At 47.2% G+C, this 19,134-nt stretch overlaps 1 protein-coding gene across 2 annotated transcripts in view; it reads right to left on the bottom strand.

Annotated features, from left to right (window-relative positions):
- Nucleotides 1-19,134, bottom strand: part of EIF3A (eukaryotic translation initiation factor 3 subunit A) — a 541,057-nt gene that overhangs the window by 120,884 nt on the left and 401,039 nt on the right. The window lies entirely within an intron of this gene.

Here is a 19,134-nt window from a genome sequence, read left to right as displayed (position 1 = left end):
TCAGGATTCGTTTTCCATCTCCCAAAAATTAATAAACCTGAAACATCTGGAACATAGAATGTAACAAATAAAAATAAAACAGTATGGTAGTTCAAACTAACAAAATAAGGGGTTGGGCCTGGAAAAGGTTTTGTAGTTACACTAACTTCCTCACACTGGAAGGTATAAACACCAATGAACACTGCAAGGATAGAAAAGCAGTACTACTGAATATCTGCCTCATAAGTTTCATTAATTTACTTTCACTTTTAAAACACAGGGTTTCCATATGCTTATATCTTTAGAACTTAAAGTGAAGCACTTTTTCTTTTATTTAAAAAAAAAAACAAATCAGCAATCTACCTTTCTTTTATCTTTAAATTCAATTAAAAACCAAACTTAGCAGAAACAAATCAATACATACTGATGCATCTGTTCTATGTGGGTGTTGCTTAGCACTGGTGCCCCAGGGCTGCTATACAAATGCACTTGAATAAGGTAATAAAGCCGCCCCTTTTTATTATTTAAACACACATGGCAAACAATCAAGTCTTACTACAGGAGGGGGAAGAGTACAAGATAAATAAAAAAATCAATTATATTCTGATGCAGTACACAAAATTCAGCATAATCAATTCGAAATCTGTGCTTTACTTTTGAAATGGATGTTTATTTCAGATAGTTAAATGCAGCACTGAAAGAGTCTAAGCAGAAGATCCAAGTAGCGTTTGGGACCGAGATCGGTCCCTAAACATTATTATAGTTTGTCCTATACTGTGGCATCACATTTACCCTACAGCCAATATTATATCCAACAGGCCATGGTTCAGGTCAAATCAGGGATTATCAGGAGCCATCAATTGTATAGACTTTAGCAAGAACTCATTTTACCGTAAACCGCATCACACTGTTATCAAAGAATACAAAGATGCAAGGGTCATGACAGCTGATCAAATAGTCTCCTATTAAGGGAGACCATTAAACAGCTAAACACTTCACATTCCTGAACACATAAATGAATGCCTGTCCATTATGAAGGTCATTAAATCAGTTGGGCCATGTTTATGCTGTTTAGTGAGTTATGTTCTTCTCTGCCGGGTACTGACAATCCAGGTTACAGCAGCAATTCAGCTCATTATGCTTTCCAAATCTAGCTCAGTCTAGAGGAAGGGTAGGTAGGAAGAAAATGTGTTACTTACCTGTAACTGTAGTTCTCCAGTATTGGTATCTTTCAGTGAGGAGGTGAGCTGAGAGCAGCAGAATCTTGAATCTGCCGCCACATGTACCCGTATTGAGGAGTAAGAAAGCCCAGATTTTGCTAAATGTAATAAATAAGGAAGTATCTGCTAAGGGGGTGACGACATAGGATGGACTCCTTCCGCAGCACATCACAAACACTTCCATTTTAGTTTATATGTCTTATTGGTGGTGTCCGCTCTGTGTTTGGTCAATATTTCTCTACATTCAGATGAAATACTCAATGTGGAGTATTTATGGAATTCAGGAGCCAGGCCAGTAAATGTAGAGATGAAGGACCTGGATGCCTGACTTGGCTCTGGTGCATGGTCAGCAGGACTGGTGTCTGAGTAGAGCATGTGGTTGACCTGAATACAGAAGGTGTTCTGTGAACCAGACCTGCCTGGGCCACCTGGGTGCTACTAGGAAGAGACATCCCTCTGCTTTCATTTTGTTGTTCACTCTAGGGATGAGTGGAAACTGGGGAAAGAGTAGGCATAGATTCCTGACCATCTCATCAAAAAGGCATTTCCCCCCACAACCCTTTTTGGGGATGCCAGCTTGCATATTATGTGCATTTCTTGTTCTTGTATGTGGCAAAAACATCCAGATTTGGCTTGCCCCACTTTTGGTAAAGTTGGTTGAGAACTTGTTGGTCGAGTTCCCACTCGTGATACGGGATGAATGTCCTGCTCAAGGCGTTTGCTAGGAGGTTGGCTTGCGCTTCTGGACTGTTATCAGATACTGGTGGATCATATAAATCCCACGCATCAGTATCATCCTGGGTCATTCCAGTATGTGTGGGTGACTGCATTATAGGTGTTCCCACCGGTGACAATTATGGTGAGTGCGGTGGGGATGGTTGTGGTGAGACCATTGGTGGTGGTGATTTGTCTCTAACCACTTTTGCCTTTGGTTCAATTTCCATTTCCTGAAAAGCAAGCTTCCTTTTCGATTTGAGTGGAGGTAAAGCCTGAATTTGCCAGTCTCTTTTTGAATATGTAACCTCTGTTGTGTATGGTCCGGTTCTTCCATACCTAACTCTTGCTCGAATCAATGTCTTTCTTTGAGTTGGCTGGAAAGTCCCTGCTCTTCTGTATAAGAGCATCTTTTCAGCTCCGAGGCCGCTTTTTTCGGTACCGAAGTTTCTGCTGTTATAGTCTTTTTCGGTTCAGAGGAGATTTTACGGGGTTTGGTCGATTCAATCACTCGGTATCGAAATCGTTCAGTGCCCGATTCTCGACCGGAGTCGGAAGTCTTCGGCAACTCCTTGGCCTTTTTCGGTGCCGATGTTTGGTCACCTTCCTTTCGGTGGGTTGAGCCATGGCCTGCTGATGGTGGCGTCCCCATGGCCTTAAGTGTTTTGGTATGACCCTGAGTTTGGGACGGGGCAGGTTTACTCACGGTTCGTTGCACCTTCGAGGGCCGTTCACTTTCAGATTCATCAGAGTCCATCTCTTGGATGGAGATACTTTCCTCCTCTTGGACGTCGAGCTGTTCTTTCGGTTTCAACGCCATTTGCAGTCTTCTTGCGCGTCGATCCCTCAAGGTCTTTTTCGATCGAAACGCTCGGCAAGCTTCACAGGTATCCTCGCTGTGTTCGGGTGACAAACACAGATTATAGACCCGGTGCTGGTCTGTATAAGGATACTTTGCGTGGCACTTAGGACAGAAACGGAAGGGGGTCCGGTCCATTAGTCTGGGACAATGGGTGCGGTCGGGCCAACCAGGCCTCGGTGAAGAGTGGAAGCCCAGCTGAAGCGGTATTGATGTCGGTGCCGATACACTAATACTAACCCGGTACCGAGCTATAACAATACCGTTGAATTTTCAACACTTTAGCTAACTTTCCCAATTCGAAATACGGAGCGAAGAGGAACACGTCCGAACCTGATGGCGGAAAGAAAACAATCTAAGATGGAGTCGACGCCCATGGGCAATGGAGCCGAAAGGGAGGAGTCACTCGGTCCCGTGACTCGAAAAGACTTCTTCGAAGAAAAACAACTTGTAACACTCCGAGCCCAACACTAGATGGCAGGATAATGCACAACATGTGTGTAGGAAGTTGGCTCTGTATGCACTATTTCAAAGTAAGGAATAGTATGCACAGAGTCCAAGGGTTCCCCTTAGAGGTAAGATAGTGGCAAAAAGAGAATACTAATGCTCTATTTTGTGGTAGTGTGGTCGAGCAGTAGGCTTATCAAAGGAGGAGTGTTAAGCATTTGTTGTACATACACACAGGCAATAAATGAGGAACACACACTCAGAAACAATTCCAGGCCAATAGGTTTTTGTTATAGAAAAATATATTTTCTTAGTTTATTTTAAGAACCCCAGGTTCAAATTCTACATGTAATATCTCATTTGAAAGGTATTGCAGGTAAGTACTTTAGGAACTTTGAATAATCACAATAGCATATATACTTTTTACATAAAACACATTTAGCTGTTTTAAAAGTGGACAGTGCAATTTTCACAGTTCCTGGGGGAGGTAAAGTAATGTCAGTTTTTGCAGGTAAGTAAACCACCTATGGGGTTCAGATTGGGGTCCAAGGTAGCCCACCGTTGGGGGTTCAGAGCAACCCCAAAGTCACCACACCAGCAGCTCAGGGCCGGTCAGGTGCAGAGTTCAAAGTGGTGCCCAAAACGCATAGGCTTCAATGGAGAGAAGGGGGTGCCCCGGTTCCGGTCTGCCAGCAGGTAAGTACCGTGTCTTCGGAGGGCAGACCAGGGGGGTTTTGTAGGGCACCGGAGGAGGGGGGGGGGGGGAGGAGGGGGGGGGGGGGGGAACAAGTCCACACAAAAAGTACACCCTCAGCAGCGCGGGGGCGGCCGGGTGCAGTGTGCAAACAAGCGTCTGGTTTCCAGTAGATTTTAATGGGAGACCCAGGGGTCTCTTCAGCGGTGCAGGTAGGCAAGGGGGGGGGGGGGGGGGGGGAGAGTCTCCTCTGAGTAGCCACCACCTGGGCAAGGGAGAGGGCCTCCTGGGGGTCACTCCTGCACTGGAGTTCCGATCCTTCAGGTCCTGGGGGCTGCGGGTGCAGGGTCTTTTCCAGGCGTCGGGATTTCAGAGTCAGGCAGTCGCGGTCAGGGGGAGCCTCGGGATTCCCTCTGCAGGCGTCGCTGTGGGGGTTCAGGGGGGACAACTTTGGTTACTCACGGTCTCGGAGTCGCCGGAGGGTCCTCCCTGAGGTGTTGGTTCCCCACCAGTCGAGTCGGGGTCGCCGGGTGCAGTGTTGCAAGTCTCACGCTTCTTGCGGGGATTGCAGGGGTCTTTAAATCTGCTCCTCTGGATACAAAGTTGCAGTCTTTGTTGAACAGGGCCGCTGTTCTCGGGAGTTTCTTGGTCTTTTGGAAGCAGGGCAGTCCTCTGAGGATTCAGAGGTCGTTGGTCCCAGGGAAAGCGTCGCTGGAGCAGTTTTCTTCTGAAGGAGGGAGACAGGCCGGTAGGGCTGGGGCCAAAGCAGTTGGTGTCTTCTTCTCTGCAGGGTTTTTCAGCTCAGCAGTCCTCTTCTTCTTTAAGTTGCAGGAATCTAAATTCTTAGGTTCAGGGAATCTGCAAGATGGAGGATTTCTAAAAGTTAGAGTCACTTCAGCTCAGGACACCTTAGGGGCCGTCCTGACTGGTCAGTGACTCCTCCTTGTTATTCTCATTATTTCCTCCGGCCTTGCCGCCAAAAGTGGGGCCGTGACAGGAGGGGGCGGGCAACTCCACTAGCTGGAGTGCCCTGTGGTGCTGGAACAAAGGGGGTGAGCCTTTGAGGCTCACCGCCAGGTGTTACAGCTCCTGCCTGGGGGAGGTGATAGCATCTCCACCCAGTGCAGGCTTTGTTACTGGCCTCAGAGTGACAAAGGCACTCTCCCCATGGGGCCAGCAACATGTCTCGAGTGTGGCAGGCTGCTAAAACCAGTCAGCCTACACGGGTAGTTGGTTAAGGTTTCAGGGGGCACCTCTAAGGTGCCCTCTGGGGTGTATTTCACAATAAAATGTACACTGGCATCAGTGTGCATTTATTGTGCTGAGAAGTTTGATACCAAACTTCCCAGTTTTCAGTGTAGCCATTATGGTGCTGTGGAGTTCGTGTTTGACAGACTCCCAGACCATATACTCTTATGGCTACCCTGCACTTACAATGTCTAAGGTTTAGCTTAGACACTGTAGGGGCACAGTGCTCATGCACTGGTGCCCTCACCTATGGTATAGTGCACCCTGCCTTAGGGCTGTAAGGCCTGCTAGAGGGGTGACTTATCTATACTGCATAGGCAGTGTGAGGTTGGCATGGCACCCTGAGGGGAGTGCCATGTCGACTTACTCGTTTTGTCCTCACCAGCACACACAAGGTGGCAAGCAGTGTGTCTGTGCTGAGTGAGGGGTCCCTAGGGTGGCATAAGATATGCTGCAGCCCTTAGAGACCTTCCCTGGCATCAGGGCCCTTGGTACCAGGGGTACCAGTTACAAGGGACTTACCTGGATGCCAGGGTGTGCCAATTGTGGAAACAAAAGGACAGGTTAGGGAAAGAACACTGGTGCTGGGGCCTGGTTATCAGGCCTCAGCACACGTTCAAATCAAAACATAGCATCAGCAAAGGCAAAAAGTCAGGGGGTAACAATGCCAAGGAGGCATTTCCTTACACAACCCCCCCCCCCCCCCCCCCAAACGAAAGAGGATGAGACTAACCTTTCCCAAGAGAGTCTTCATTTTCTAAGTGGAAGAACCTGGAAAGGCCATCTGCATTGGCATGGGCAGTCCCAGGTCTGTGTTCCACTATAAAGTCCATTCCCTGTAGGGAGATGGACCACCTCAACAGTTTTGGATTTTCACCTTTCATTTGCATCAGCCATCTGAGAGGTCTGTGGTCAGTTTGAACTACAAAGTGAGTACCAAAGAGGTATGGTCTCAGCTTCTTCAGGGTCCAAACCACAGCAAAGGCCACCCTCTCAATGGCACTCCAACGCTGCTCCCTGGGGAGTAACCTCCTGCTAATGAAAGCAACAGGCTGGTCAAGGCCATCATCATTTGTTTGGGACAAAACTGCCCCTATCCCATGTTCAGAGGCATCTGTCTGCACAATTAACTGCTTGGAGTAATCTGGAGCTTTTAGAGCTGGTGCTGTGCAAAGTCAAAGGCCTGTTGGCATTCTACAGTCCAGTTTACCTTCTTGGGCATTTTCTTGGAGGTGAGTTCTGTGAGGGCTGTCACTATGGATCCATATCCCTTCACAAACCTCCTACAGTACCCAGTCAAGCCAAGGAATGCCCTGACTTGAGTCTGGGTTTTTGGAGCTGCCCAGTCCAGAATAGTCTGGATCTTAGGCTGGAGTGGCTGAACTTGGCCTCCACCTACAAGGTGTCCCAAGTAAACCACAGTTCCCTGCCCTATCTGGCATTTGGATGCCTTGATAGAGAGGCCTGCTGATTGCAGAGCCTTCAAAACCTTCTTCAGGTGGACCAGGTGATCCTGCCAGCTGGAGCTAAAGCCAGCAATATCATCAAGATAAGCTGCACTAAAGGCCTCCAAACCAGCAAGGACTTGATTCACCAACCTTTGGAAGGTGGCAGGGGCATTCTTTAAACCAAAGGGCATAACAGTAAACTGATAATGCCCATCAGGTGTGGAGAATGCTGTCTTTTCTTTTGCTCCAGGTGCCATTTTTATTTGCCAGTACCCTGCTGTTAAGTCAAAGGTACTTAAGAATTTGGCAGCACCTAATTTGTCTATCAGTTCATCAGCTCTAGGAATGAGATGGGCATCTGTCTTGGTGACAGAATTAGGTCCTCTGTAGTTCACACAAAACCTCATCTCTCTCTTTCCATCTTGGGTGTGGGGTTTGGGGACTAATACCACTGGGCTAGCCCAGGGGCTGTCAGAGTGCTCAATTACTCCCAATTCCAGCATCTTGTGGACTTCCACCTTGATGCTTTCCTTAACTTGGTCAGACTGTCTGAATATTTTGTTTTTGACAGGCATGCTGTCTCCTGTGTCCACATCATGGGTACACAGGTGTGTCTGACCAGGGGTTAGGGAAAAGAGCTCAGCAAACTGTTGCAGGACCCTCCTACAATCAGATTGCTGTTGGCCAGAGAGGGTGTCTGAGTAGATCACTCCATCAACTGAGCCATCTTTAGGGTTTGATGAGAGAAGATCAGGGAGAGGTTCACTCTCAGCTTCCTGATCCTCATCTGTTACTATCAACAGATTCACATCAGCCCTGTCATGGAAGAGCTTAAGGCGGTTCACATGGATCACCCTCTTGGGGCTCCTGATAGTGCCCAGGTCCACCAGGTAGGTGACCTGACTCTTCTTCTCTAGCACTGGGTAAGGGCCACTCCATCTGTCCTGGAGTGCCCTGGGAGCCACAGGCTCCAAAACCCAGAGTTTCTGCCCTGGTTGAAATTCAACCAGTGCAGCCTTTTGGTCATACCAAAACTTCTGGAGCTGTTGGCTGGCCTCAAGATCTTTACTTGCCTTTTACATGTATTCTGCCATCCTTGAGCGAAGGCCAAGTACATAGTCCACTAAGACTTGTTTAGGCTCATGAAGAGGTCTCTCCCAGCCTTCTTTCACAAGAGCTAGTGGTCCCCTTACAGGGTGTCCAAACAGAAGTTCAAAGGGTGGGAACCCTACTCCCTTCTGAGGCACCTCTCTAAGTGAAAAGCAGACATGGCAAGAGGACATTCCATCTCCTTTTGAGTTTTTCTGGGAGCCCCATGATCATGCCCTTTAATGTCTTGTTGAATCTCTCAACAAGGCCATTAGTTTGTGGATGATAGGGTGTAGTGAATTTATAAGTCACTCCACACTCATTCCACATGTGTTGCAGGTATGCTGACATGAAGTTGGTACCTCTGTCAGACACCACCTCCTTAGGGAAGCCCACTCTGGTAAAGATACCAATGAGGGCCTTGGCTACTGCAGGGGCAGTAGTCGACCTAAGGGGAATAGCTTCAGGATACCTAGTAGCATGATCCACTACTACTAGGATGTACATATTTCCTGAGGCTGTGGGAGGTTCAAGTGGACCCACTATGTCCACACCCACTCTTTCAAAGGGGACCCCCACCACTGGAAGTGGAATGAGGGGGGCCTTTGGATGTCCACCTGTCTTACCACTGGCTTGACCGGTGGTACAGGAGACACAAAACTCCCTAACTTTCTGGGACATGTTGGGCCAGTAGAAGTGGTTGACTAGTCTCTCCCACGTCTTGGTTTGTCCCAAATGCCCAGCAAGGGGAATATCATGGGCTAAGGTCAGTATGAACTCTCTGAACGCCTGAGGCACTACCACTCTCCTAGTGGCACCAGGTTTGGGATCTCTGGCCTCAGTGTACAGGAGCCCATCTTCCCAATAGACCCTGTGTGTTCCAGTTTTCTTGCCATTGGACTCTTCAGCAGCTTGCTGCCTAAGGCCTTCAAGAGAGGGACAGGTTTCTTGCCCCTTACACAACTGCTCCCTTGAGGATCCCCCTGGGCCTAAGAGCTCAACCTGATAAGGTTCTAACTCCATAGGCTCAGTTCCCTCAGAGGGCAGAACTTCTTCCTGAGAAGAGAGGTTCTCTTTTTGGTGTTGTGTTGCAGCTGGTTTCCCAGCTGGCTTTCCCTTTCTCTTGGTAGGCTGGGCCCTTTTTCCAGACTCCAGCTCTACTTTTTCACCCTTAGCCTTGCTCTGCGCCCTTGTCTTGACACACACCAGGTCAGGGATACCGAGCATGGCTGCATGGGTTTTCAGTTCTACCTCAGCCCATGCTGAGGACTCCAGGTCATTTCCAAGCAAACAGTCAACTGGGATATTTGAGGAGACCACCACCTGTTTCAGGCCATTGACCCCTCCCCACTCTAAAGTTACCATAGCCATGGGATGTACTTTAGTCTGATTGTCAGCGTTGGTGACTGGATAAGTTTGTCCAGCCAGGTATTGACCAGGGGAAACCAGTTTCTCTGTCACCTTAGTGACACTGGCACCTGTATCCCTCAGGCCTTCTACACTTGTCCCATTAATTAAGAGCTGCTGCCTGTATTTTTGCATGTTAGGAGGCCAGGCAGCCAGTGTGGCTAAATCCACCCCACCCTCAGAGACTAATGTAGCTTCAGTGTGACACCTGATTTGCTCTGGGCACACTGTTGATCCCACTTGGAGACTAGCCATTCCAGTGTTAGCTGGAGTGGAGTTAGAAGTGGTTGTTTTCTTGAGACAGGCCTTGTCTCCAGTTTGGTGTCCAGGCTGATTACAGCTACGACACCAGGCCTTTTTGGTATCAAAGTTTTTACCCTTGTACCCAAAATTGTTTTGTGAAGAGGCTCTGGGCCCACCCTCCTGTGCAGGTTTTTGGGGGCCTGAAGAAGACTCTCTACCATTTTTGTTTTTGGATGTCTCAACACTCTTCCCCTGGGGAGGCTTTGTGACCCCTTTCATTTGGTCACCCCCTGTGGAAGTCTTGGTCACCCTAGTGTTGACCCAATGGTCCACCTTCTTTCCCAATTCTTGGGGAGAAATTGGTCCTAGGTCTACCAGATGCTGATGCAGTTTATCATTTGAACAATTACTTAACAGGTGTTCTTTCACAAATAAATTGTACAGCCCATCATAATCATTAACACCACTGCCTTGAATCCAACCATCCAGTGTTTTTACTGAGTAGTCTACAAAATCCACCCAGGTCTGGTTGAGGATTTTTGAGCCCCCCTGAATCTAATCCTATACTCCTCAGTGGAGAATCCAAAGCCCTCAATCAGGGTACCCTTCATGAGGTCATAAGATTCTGCATCTTTTCCAGAGAGTGTGAGGAGTCTATCCCTACACTTTCCAGTGAACATTTCCCAAAGGAGAGAACCCCAACAAGCCCTCTCAAAAGCTGTGAACCATTTGGTGATGTCATCACCATCTTCATATTTAGTTACAATCCCTTTAGGGATTTTCAACATGTCAGGAGAATCTCTGACCCTAGTTATGTTGCTGCCACCATTGATGGGTCCTAGGCCCATCTCTTGTCTTTCCCTTTCTATGGCTAGGATCTGTCTTTCCAAAGCCAATCTTTTGGCCATCCTGGCTAACTGGATGTCATCTTCACTGGGATTATCCTCAGTGATTTCAGAGATGTTGGTCCCTCCTGTGAGGGGAACAGCATCTCTGACTATTATGTTTGGAGACAGGGCTTGAGAGGCCCTGTTCTCCCTAGTTAGGACTGGTAGGTGGGAATTTTCCTCCAAGTCACTATCTTCATCTTCTGTGATGCCATCCTCAGAGGGGTTGGCCTTTTCAAACTCTGCCAAAAGCTCCTGGAGCTGTAGTTTGGAAGGTCTGGGGCCCATTGTTATTTTCTTTATTTTACAGAGTGACCTTAGCTCCCTCATCTTAAGACGGAGGTAAGGGGTGGTGTCGAGTTCCACCACATTCATATCTGTGCTAGACATTATGCTTCTAAAAGTTGGAATACTTTTTAAGAATCTAAAACTAGTTTTAGGTTCTAATTCAAACTTTCACAAACTTTTAAACACTAAAAGAAATGCTAACAGGGACTAACACAAGGCCCTAGCAGGACTTTTAAGAATTTAGAAAAATAGTTCAAATTGCAAAAATCAATTTCTAATGACAATTTTTGGAATTTGTCGTGTGACCAGGTATTGGCTGAGTAGTCCAGCAAATGCAAAGTCTTGTACCCCACCGCTGATCCACCAATGTAGGAAGTTGGCTCTGTATGCACTATTTCAAAGTAAGGAATAGTATGCACAGAGTCCAAGGGTTCCACTTAGAGGTAAGATAGTGGCAAAAAGAGATAATACTAATGCTCTATTTTGTGGTAGTGTGGTCGAGCAGTAGGCTTATCAAAGGAGTAGTGTTAAACATTTGTTGTACATACACACAGGCAATAAATGAGGAACACACTCGGAAACAATTCCAGGCCAATAGGTTTTTGTTATAGAAAAATATCTTTTCTTAGTTTATTTTAAGAACCACAGGTTCAAATTCTACATGTAATATCTCATTTGAAAGGTATTGCAGGTAAGTACGTTAGGAACTTTGAATAATCCCAATAGCATATATACTTTTTACATAAAACACATTTAGCGGTTTTAAAAGTGGACAGTGCAATATTCACAGTTTCTGGGGGAGGTAAAGTAATGTTAGTTTTTGCAGGTAAGTAAACCACCTACGGGGTTCAGATTGGGGTCCAAGGTAGCCCACCGTTGGGGGTTCAGAGCAACCCCAAAGTCACCACACCAGCAGCTCAGGAGCAGAGTTCAAAGTGTTGCCCAAAACGCATAGGCTTCAATGGAGAGAAGGGGGTGCCCCGGTTCCGGTCTGCCAGCAGGTAAGTACCCATGTCTAAATAGGGCAGACCAGGGGGGTTTTGTAGGGCACAGGGCTGGACACAAGTCCACAAAAAAGTACACCCTCAGCAGCGCGGGGGCAGCCGGGTGCAGTGTGCAAGCAAGCGTCAGGTTTCCAGTAGATTTCAATGGGAGACCAAGGGGTCTCTTGAGCGGTGCAGGCAGGCAAGGGGGGGGCTCCTCGGGGTAGCCACCACCTGGGCAAGGGAGAGGGCCTCCTGGGGGTCACTCCTGCACTGGAGTTCCGATCCTTCAGGTCCTGGGGGCTGCGGGTGCAGGGTCTTTTCCAGGCGTCGGGATTTCAGAGTCAGGCAGTCACGGTCAGGGGGAGCCTCGGGATTCCCTCTGCAGGCGTCGCTGTGGGGGCTCAGAGGGAACAACTTTGGTTACTCACGGTCTCTGAGTCGCTGGAGGGTCCTCCCTGAGGTGTTGTTTCTTCACCAGTCGAGTCAGGGTCGCCGGGTGCAGTGTTGCAAGTCTCACGCTTCTTGCGGGGATTGCAGGGGTCTTTAAATCTGCTCCTCTGGATACAAAGTTGCAGTCTTTGTTGAACAGGGCCGCTGTTCTCGGGAGTTTCTTGGTCTTTTGGAAGCAGGGCAGTCCTCTGAGGATTCAGAGGTCGCTGGTCCCGAGGAAAGCGTCGCTGGAGCAGTTTTCTTCTGAAGGAGGGAGACAGGCCGGTAGGGCTGGGGCCAAAGCAGTTGGTGTCTTCTTCTCTGCAGGGTTTTTCAGCTCAGCAGTCCTCTTCTTCTGTAAGTTGCAGGAATCTAAACTCTTAGGTTCAGGGAAGCCCTTAAATGAAAATGTCACTTACCCAGTGTACATCTGTTCGTGGAATTAGTCGCTGCAGATTCCCATGCTGTGCATAGTCCGCCGTCTGTTGTTGGGTCGGAGTGTTACAAGTTGTTTTTCTTCGAAGAAGTCTTTTCGAGTCACGAGACCGAGGGACTCGTCCTACTTTGGTTCCATTGCGCATGGGCGTCGACTCCATGTTAGATTGTTTTCCCAGCAGAGGGTGAGGTAGGAGTTGTGTATGTTAGTAATAGTGCCCATGCAATGGAATGAATAAGTATGTACAAAATGAAGGTTAAAGTAATATATTTACAAATGTACAAATGTTGAAGATTACTTTCAAACGGCTACAGGCTCCCGGGGAGGCGGGTGGGCGCATGTGAATCTGCAGCGACTAATGCCACGAACAGATGTACACTGGGTAAGTGACAGTTTCCGTTCGGTGGGATGTGTAGCTGCAGATACACATGTTGTGCATAGACTAGTAAGCAGTTATCTCCTCAAAAGCGGTGGTTCAGCCTGTAGGAGTGGAAGTAGTTTGAAATAAAGTTCTTAGTACAGCTTGACCTACTGTGGCTTGTTGTGCAGATAACACGTCTACACAGTAGTGCTTAGTAAATGTGTGAGGCGTAGACCATGTTGCTCCCTTACATATTTCGTTCATTGGAATATTTCCTAGAAAGGCCATGGTAGCACCTTTCTTTCTGGTTGAGTGTGCCTTTGGTGTAATAGGCAGCTGTCTCTTTGCTTTAAGATAGCAGGTTTGGATGCACCTAACTATCCATCTAGCTATACCTTGTTTTGATATTGGATTTCCTGTACAAGGTTTTTGAAAGGCAATAAATAGTTGTTTTGTCTTTCTAATTACTTTTGTTCTGTCAATGTAGTACATTAGTGCTCTTTTGATGTCTAATGTAAGTAGTGCTCTTTCAGCTATTGAATCTGGCTGTGGGAAGAACACTGGTAATTCTACTGTTTGATTTAAGTGGAACGGTGAGATAACCTTTGGTAAGAATTTTGGATTTGTTCTTAGAACTACTTTATTTTTGTGTATTTGAATAAATGGTTCTTGTATGGTAAACGCCTGTATTTCACTTACTCTTCTTAGAGATGTGATGGCAATGAGAAATGCAACTTTCCACGTTAAGTATTGCATTTCACAAGAATGCATGGGTTCGAAAGGTGGACCCATGAGCCTTGTTAAGACAATGTTGGGGTTCCATGAAGGAACAGGTGGTGTCCTTGGTGGTATAATTCTCTTTAGGCCTTCCATAAACACTTTAATGACAGGTATTCTAAACAGGGAAGTTGAATGAGTAATCTGCAGGTAAGCAGATATTGCGGCGAGATGTATTTTTATGGAAGAGAAAGCTAGATTGGATTTTTGCAAATGTAGTAAATATCCTACTACATGTTTTGGAGACGCATGCAATGGATGAATTTGATTATTATGGCAGTAACAAACAAATCTTTTCCATTTACTTGCATAGCAGTGTATAGTGAAAGGTTTTCTAGCTTGTTTTATGACCTCCATACATTCTTGTGTGAGGTCTAAGTGTCCAAATTCTAGGATTTCAGGAGCCAAATTGCTAGATTCAGCGATGCTGGGTTTGGATGCCTGATCTGTTGATTGTGTTGTGTTAACAGATCTGGTCTGTTGGGTAGTTTGACATGAGGTACTACTGACGGGTCTAGTAGTGTCGTATACCAAGGTTGTCTTGCCCATGTTGGTGCTATTAGTATGAGTTTGAGTTTGATTTGACTCAATCTGTTTACTAGATATGGAAGGAGAGGGAGAGGGGGAAAAGCGTACGCAAATATCCCTGACCAATTCATCCATAGAGCATTGCCTTGGGCGTACCTGTGTGGGTACCTGGATGCGAAGTTTTGGCATTTTGCGTTTTCTTTTGTTGTGAATAGATCTATTTGAGGTGTTCCCCAAATTTGAAAGTAAGTGTTCAGTATTTGGGGGTGAATTTCCCCTTCGTGGACTTGTTGGTGATCCCGAGAGAGATTGTCTGCTAGTTGGTTCTGGATCCCTGGAATAAATTGTGCTATTAGGCGAATATGGTTGTGAATTGCCCAATGCCATATTTTTTGTGTTAGGAGGCACAACTGTGTCGAGTGTGTCCCCCCGTTTGTTTAAATAATACATTGTCGTCATGTTATCTGTTTTGACAAGAATGTATTTGTGGGTTATCATGGGTTGGAATGCTTTCAACGCTAGAAATACTGCTAACAGTTCTAAGTGATTTATGTGAAACTTCCTTTGATGTATGTCCCATTGTCCTTGGATGCTGTGTTGATTGAGGTGTGCTCCCCACCCTGTCATAGAAGCATCTGTTGTTATAACGTATGTTGGCACTGGGTCTTGGAAAGGCCGCCCTTTGTTTAAATTTGTACTGTTCCACCATAGAAGCGAGATGTATGTTTGGCGGTCTATCAACACCAGATCTAGAAGGTGACCCTGTGCTTGTGACCATTGTGATGCTAGGCACTGTTGTAAGGGCCGCATGTGAAACCTTGCGTATGGGACAATTGCTATGCATGAAGACATCATGCCTAGGAGTTTTAATACCATTTTTGCTTGTATCTTTTGTGTTGGATACATGGCCTGTATTAACTTGTGAAATGTTTGAACTCTTTGTGGACTTGGAGTGGCTATCCCTTTTGTTGTGTTGATAGTCGCTCCTAAGTATTGCTGTGTTTGACACGGCAAAAGGTGTGACTTTGCATAGTTGATGGAGAAACCCAACTTGTGAAGGATTTGTATAACATCATTTGTGTGATGTGAACACTTTGTTAGCGTGTTGGTCTTGATTAACCAATCGTCTAAGTAAGGGAACATGTGGATTTGCTGCCTTCTGATATGTGCAGCTACTACTGCTAGGCATTTTGTAAAGACTCTTGGCGCAATTGTTATTCCGAATGGCAACACTTTGAATTGGTAATGTATTCCCTTGAATACGAACCTTAGGTATTTCCTGTGCGAAGGATGTATCGGTATATGGAAATACGCATCTTTTAGATCTAATGTTGTCATGTAGTCTTGCTGTTTGAGCAGTGGGATTACGTCTTGTAATGTGACCATGTGAAAGTGGTCTGATTTGATGTAGGTGTTTAGTGTTCTGAGATCTAGTATTGGTCTCAGAGGTTTTTTTTTTTTTGGTATTAGAAAGTACAGTGAGTAAACTCCTGTGTTCTTTTGTTGACGTGGTACTAGTTCTATTGCGTCCTTTTGCAGTAATGCTTGAACTTCTAGTCCTAGAAGGTCTATATGCTATTTTGACATATTGTGTGTTTTCGGTGGGACGTTTGGAGGGAGTTGGAGAAATTCTATGCCATAACCATGTTGGATAATTGCTAAGACCCAAGTGTCTGTTGTTATTTCCTCCCAAGATTTGTAGAACTGGCTTAGTCTTCCCCCCCACTGGTGTTGTGTGAAGGGGTTGTGTGACTTGTGAGTCACTGTTTATTTTGAGGGGTTTTGGGACCTTGAAATTTCCCCCGGTTTCTTGGGAATTGGCCCCCTCTGTATTGTCCCCGAAAACCTCCCCTTTGATATTGTCCCTGGTAGGTAGGTGGTCTTGTTTGTGAGGTGCTGGTTTCTGTGGCTTGATCTCGAAACCCTCCCCTAAAAGTTGTTTTACGAAATGTGCCAAATGTGCCTCTGCCCTGCGGGGAGTAGAGTGCGCCCATGGCTTTGGCTGTATCGGTGTCCTTTTTTAATTTTTCGATTGCAGTGTCGACCTCCGGCCCAAACAATTGCTGTTCATTAAACGGCATATTGAGCACAGCCTGTTGTATTTCGGGTTTGAACCCAGATGTGTGCAGCCATGCGTGCCTTCTTATCGTGACTGCAGTATTTATTGTCCTTGCAGCTGTATCTGCTGCATCCATGGAAGACCGTATCTGATTGTTCGAGATACTTTGTCCCTCTTCCACCACTTGTTGCGCACGTTTTTGGAGCTCTTTGGGGAGGTGTTCGATGAGATGTTGCATCTCATCCCAATGAGCCCTGTCGTATCTCGCCAGGAGGGCTTGCGAGTTGGCGATGCGCCACTGATTTGCCGCTTGCGCTGCAACCCTTTTTCCCGCTGCATCAAATTTGCGGCTCTCCTTGTCCGGAGGTGGTGCGTCGCCTGATGTATGCGAGTTGGCTCTCTTACGAGCTGCACCCACAACTACTGAGTCTGGTGTCAGTTGTGATGTAAGAAAAACAGGGTCTGTGGGCGGAGCCTTGTATTTTTTCTCCACCCTTGGAGTTATGGCTCTGCTTTTAACTGGCTCCTGAAATATCTGTTTCGAGTGCCTTAGCATTCCTGGAAGCATGGGAAGGCTTTGATAATGGCTATGGGTGGAGGACAGGGTGTTAAAGAGGAAGTCATCCTCAATAGGCTCCGAATGTAGCGAGACATTATGGAATTCGGCTGCCCTAGCTACCACCTGTGCATATGAAGTACTGTCCTCAGGTGGTGACGGTTTAGTTGGATACAACTCCGGGCTATTGTCCGATACTGGAGCGTCGTAGAGGTCCCATGCATCCGGATCATCCTGGCTCATTGTGGTATGAGCTGGTGAGTGTGTTAATGGTGGAGTTTGTGCCGGTGATGCATGAGTTGATGGTGGTGGAGAGGGTGGTGGAGTTACCTTCTTTACAACCTTTGCTTGTGGTTGCCTGTCTCCTTGCTGGAAGTCAAGTTTCCTCTTTCTTTTGATTGGGGGAAGAGTGCTAATCTTCCCTGTATCCTTTTGAATAAAGATCCGCTTTTGCGTGTGATCTGGCTCTATTGTTTGTAATTCCTCCTCAAATCTGTGTTTCTTTAGTTGGGAGGACAGTCCCTGTTCCTCTGAGTAGGAACTAGTTTTCGGTTCGGTTGCCGGGTGTTTCGGCACCGAAACCGTGTCTCTCGATTTTTTCGGCTCCGACAAGATCTTTTTTCTTTTCGGCGTCGTGCCTTCTCGGTGCCGACCAACTTCGGTGCCGCTGCCGAATTTTTTCTGCGTCACTCTCTCGGTCCCGAGATTGCTGCGTGCCGGTATCCCGACCGGAGTCGAATGACTTCGACAGCAGCTCGCCCTTTTTCGGTGCCGATGGACGGTCACCTACTTTCCGGGTTAAGCCATGGCCTGTTGGCGGTGGCGTCCCCTGGGCTTTGTCAGTTTTTTCTTGTGTTTTTTGTTTCGACGTCTTACTCACGGTTGGTTGTTCTTCGACGTCGAATTCTTCGGAATCCGACTCGTGGATGGAGAAAGTTTGTTCTTCCTCCTCCTCGAACTGTTGTTGTCCTGTCGGCGTGGACGCCATCTGCAACCTCCTGGCTCTTCGGTCTCTGAGTGTTTTTCTCGACCGAAACGCGCGACAGGCTTCACACGTATCCTCCTTGTGCTCGGGGAACAGGCACAAGTTACAGACCAAATGTTGATCCGTATAAAGATATTTATTATGGCATTTAGGACAGAATCGGAACGGGGTCCGTTCCATCAGTCACGGTGTTGCACGCGGTCGGGCCGACCAGGCCCCGACGGATGATCGAAATTACCCCGAAGGGCTACCGGAGCTCTTCAAGATTCGGTGTCGATTTGTTGTAACTAACCCGATACCGAACGAAACAATACCGACGATTTTTTCCGCGATTCTGACTAACTTTCCGACCCGAAACACGGAGCGAAAAGGAACACGTCCGAACCCGACGGCGGAAAGAAAACAATCTAAGATGGAGTCGACGCCCATGCGCAATGGAACCGAAGTGGGAGGAGTCCCTCAGTCTCGTGACTCGAAAAGACTTCTTCGAAGAAAAACAACTTGTAACACTCCGAGCCCAACACCAGACGGCGGACTATGCACAGCATGTGTATCTGCAGCTACACATGCCACCGAACACTAAATTTAAGGGCGTGTTTAGGTCTGGGGGGTTAGTAGCCAATGGCTACTAGCCCTGAGGGTGGGTACACCCTCTTTGTGCCTCCTCCCAAGGGGAGGGGGTCACATTCCTATCCCTATTGGGGGAATCCTCAATCTGCAAGATGGAGGATTTCTAAAAGTTAGACTCACTTCAGCTCAGGACACCTTAGGGGCTGTCCTGACTGGCCAGTGACTCCTTGTTATTCTCATTATTTCCTCCGGCCTTGCCGCCAAAAGTGGGGACGTGACCGGAGGGGGCGGGCAACTCCACTAGCTGGAGTGCCCTGTGGTGCTGGAATAAAGGGGGTGAGCCTTTGAGGCTCACCGCCAGGTGTTACAGCTCCTGCCTGGGGGAGGTGATAGCATCTCCACCCAGTGCAGGCTTTGTTACTGGCCTCAGAGTGACAAAGGCACTCTCCCCATGGGGCCAGCAACATGTCTCGAGTGTGGCAGGCTGCTAAAACCAGTCAGCCTACACGGGTAGTTGGTTAAGGTTTCAGGGGCACCTCTAAGGTGCCCTCTGGGGTGTATTTCACAATAAAATGTACACTGGCATCAGTGTGCATTTATTGTGCTGAGAAGTTTGATACCAAACTTCCCAGTTTTCAGTGTAGCCATTATGGTGCTGTGGAGTTCGTGTTTGACAGACTCCCAGACCATATACTCTTATGGCTACCCTGCACTTACAATGTCTAAGTGTAGGAAGTTGGCTCTGTATGTGCTATTTCAAAGTAAGGAATAGCATGCACAGAGTCCAAGGGTTCCCCTTAGAGGTAAAATAGTGGTAAAAATAGATAATACTAATGCTCTATTTTGTGGTAGTGTGGTCGAGCAGTAGGCTTATCCAAGGAGTAGTGTTAAGCATTTGTTGTACATACACATAGACAATAAATG

The sequence above is a fragment of the Pleurodeles waltl genome, chromosome 6 (assembly GCF_031143425.1).
Source record: "Pleurodeles waltl isolate 20211129_DDA chromosome 6, aPleWal1.hap1.20221129, whole genome shotgun sequence".
Taxonomy (NCBI): Eukaryota; Metazoa; Chordata; class Amphibia; order Caudata; family Salamandridae; genus Pleurodeles; species Pleurodeles waltl.
This window is presented reverse-complemented; position numbering and strand designations above follow the sequence as displayed.